Raw genomic sequence first — 3,340 nt, 5'->3', positions numbered from 1 at the left:
GCTTGGTGACTTTACTGCACCAAATTCCAATTTACATGGAAGAAGCATCTCAATCCCTGCCATTGGAGCAAACAATTTTGAGCTTAAACCTCAATTAGTTTCTCTGATGCAACAGAACTGCAAGTTTCATGGACTTCCATCCAAAGATCCTTTTCAATTCTTAACTGAATTCTTGCAGATCTGTGATACTGTTAAGACCAATGGAGTTGATCCCGAGGTCTACAGGCTTATGCTTTTCCCGTTTGCTGTAAGAGACAGAGCTAGAGTATGGTTGGACTCTCAACCTAAAGATAGCCTGAACTCTTGGGATAAGCTGGTCACGGCTTTCTTAACCAAGTTCTTTCCTCCTCAAAAGCTTAGTAAGCTTAGAGTGGATGTTCATACCTTCAAACAGAATGAAGGTGAATCCCTCTATGAAGCTTGGGAGAGATACAAGGAACTGACTAAAAAGTGTCTTTCTGACATGCTTTCAGAATGGACCATCCTAGATATATTCTATGATGGTCTATCTGAGCGATCAAAGATGTTACTGGACCATTCTGCAGGTGGATCCATTCACCTAAAGAAAACGCCTGCAGAAGCTCAAGAACTCATTGACATGGTTGCAAATAACCAGTTCATGTACACTTCTGAAAGGAATCCTATGAATAATGGGACGCCTATGAGGAAGGGAGTTCTTGAAATTGATACTCTAAATGCCATATTGGCTCAAAATAAAATATTGACTCAGCAAGTCAATATAATTTCTCAGAGTCTAAATGGATTGAAGGAATCATCCAACAGTACTAAAGAGGCCTTTTCTGAAGAAGAAGCTTATGATCCTGAGAACCCTTCAATAGCAGAGGTAAATTACATGGGTGAACCCTATGGAAACACCTATAATCCCTCATGGAGAAATCATCCAAATTTCTCATGGAAGGATCAACAAAAGCCTCAACAAGGCTTTAACAATGGTGGAAGAAACAGGTTTAGCAATAGCAAGCCTTTTCCATCATCCACTCAGCAAAAGACAGAGAGCTATGAGCAGGATCCATCTAGCTTAGCAAACATAGTCTCTGATCTATCTAAGGCCACTCTAAGTTTCATGAATGAAATGAGGTCCTCTATTAGAAATTTGGAGGCACAAGTGGGCCAGCTGAGTAAAAGGGTCACTGAAACTCCTCCTAATACTCTCCCAAGTAATATAAAAGAAAATCCAAAGAGAGAGTGCAAAGCCATTGATTTAATCACAATGGCCGAACCTACAAGGGAGGGAGAGGACGTGAATCCCAGTGAGGAAGACCTCCTGGGACGTCCAATGATCAACAAGGAGTTTTCCTCTGAGGAACCAAAGGAATCTGAGACTCATCTAGAGACCATAGAGATTCCATTGAACCTCTTTATGCCATTCATGAGCTCTGATGAGTATTCTTCTTCTGAAGAGAATGAAGATGTTACTAAAGAGCAAATTGCCAAGTACCTTGGTGCAATCATGAAGCTGAATGCCAAATTATTTGGTAATGAGACTTGGAAAGATGAACCTCCCTTGCTCATCAATGAACTAAGTGATCTGGATCAACTGAGATTGCCTCAGAAGAAACAGGATCCTGGAAAGTTTTTAATACCTTGTACCATAGGCACCATGACCTTTGAGAAGGCTTTGTGTGACCTTGGATCAGGGATAAACCTCATGCCACTCTCTGTAATGGAGAAACTGGGAATCTTTGAGGTGCAAGCTGCCAGAATCTCATTAGAGATGGTAGACAACTCCAGAAAATGGGCTTATGGACAAGTAGAGGAAGTGCTAGTAAAGGTTGAAGGCCTTTACATCCCTACTGATTTCATAATCCTAGATACTGGGAAGGATGAGGATGAATCCATCATCCTTGGAAGACCTTTCCTAGCCACAGCAAGGGCTGTGATTGATGTGGACAGAAGAGAGTTAGTTCTTCAACTGAATGAGGACAACCTTGTATTTCAAACTCAAGGATCTCCTTCTGTAACCATGGAGAGGAAGCATGAAAAGCTTCTCTCACTGCAGAGTCAACCAAGGCCCCCACAGTCAAACTCTAAGTTTGGTGTTGTAAGGCCACAACCAAACTCTAAGTTTGGTGTTGGGAGGTTCCAACCTTGCTCTGAACATCTGTGAGGCTCCATGAGAGCTCACTGTCAAGCTATTGATATTAAAGAAGCGCTTGTTGGGAGGCAACCCAATGTTATCTAATTATATTTATTTATTTTCCATTGTTATTTTATGTTTTCTTTAGGTTGATGATCATGTGAAATCACAAAAACTACTGAAAAATCAAAAATAGAGTGAAAAATAGAATGAAAAATAGCACACCCTGGAGGAGAACAGTCTGGCATTTAAACGCCAGAAACAAGCATCTGTCTGGCGTTTAACGCCAGAAACAGGCACCAAGCTGGCGTTTAATGCCAAAAACAAGCATCTACCTGGCGTTAAACGCCAAAACAGAGCATGGAAGTGGCGTTTAACGCCAGAAACAGGCAGCAGTCTGGCGTTAAACGCCAGGATTGCATGTATAGGGCGTTTTACACGTCTAAAGGGTACAGGGATAAAAAATCCTTGACACTTCAGGATCTATGGACCCCACAGGATCCCCACCTAACCCTATTCTCTCCTCTTCACACCTTTTCATAACTCTCTTCCCCAAATGCCCTTCACCAATCACTTCAATCACTCTTTCCCATCACCCCCTCACCACTCACATCCATCTTTTCTTCCCCATAAACCCCACCTACCTTCAAATTCAAAATATTTTCCCTCCTAAACCCAACCCTAAATGGCTGAACCCTAAACCCCTCCCCACTTCTATATAAACCCCTAATTCCTTTTTCTATTTCACACAACACAACCCTCTCTTCTTCCACTTGGCCGAAACCTACTCTCTCTCCCTCTCCTCCATTTCTCTTCTTCTTCTACTTCTTTCTTTCTTCTTTTGCTCGGGGACGAGCAAACATTTTAAGTTTGGTGTGGTAAAAGCATTGCTTTTTGTTTTTCCATAACCATTTATGGCACCTAAGGCCAGAGAAACCTCTAGAAAGAGAAAAGGGAAGGCAATTGCTTCCACCTCTGAGTCATGGGAGATGGAGAGATTCATCTCAAAGGTCCATCAAGACCACTTCTATGAAGTTGTGGCCAAGAAGAAAGTGATCCCTGAGGTTCCTTTCAAGCTCAAAAGGAATGAGTATCCGGAGATCCGATTTGAGATTCAAAGAAGAGGTTGGGAAGTTCTCACCAACCCCATTCAACAAGTCGGGATCCTAATGGTTCAAGAGTTCTATGCAAACGCATGGATCACAAGGAACCATGATCAAAGTGTGAACCCAAATCCAAAGC

At 42.1% G+C, this 3,340-nt stretch overlaps 1 non-coding gene across 1 annotated transcript; it reads right to left on the bottom strand.

The window, feature by feature from the left end:
• Positions 1–361: 361 nt before the first annotated feature.
• On the bottom strand, positions 362–469 carry LOC112726000 (small nucleolar RNA R71). The gene has a single exon (XR_003165074.1). It is a non-coding gene; the product is annotated as a small nucleolar RNA R71 (small nucleolar RNA).
• Positions 470–3,340: the final 2,871 nt, after the last annotated feature.

The sequence above is a fragment of the Arachis hypogaea genome, chromosome 11 (genome assembly GCF_003086295.3).
Source record: "Arachis hypogaea cultivar Tifrunner chromosome 11, arahy.Tifrunner.gnm2.J5K5, whole genome shotgun sequence".
NCBI lineage: Eukaryota > Viridiplantae > Streptophyta > Magnoliopsida > Fabales > Fabaceae > Arachis > Arachis hypogaea.
The sequence above is the reverse complement of the archived record's forward strand: the minus strand, read 5'-3'. Positions and strand labels throughout refer to the sequence as shown.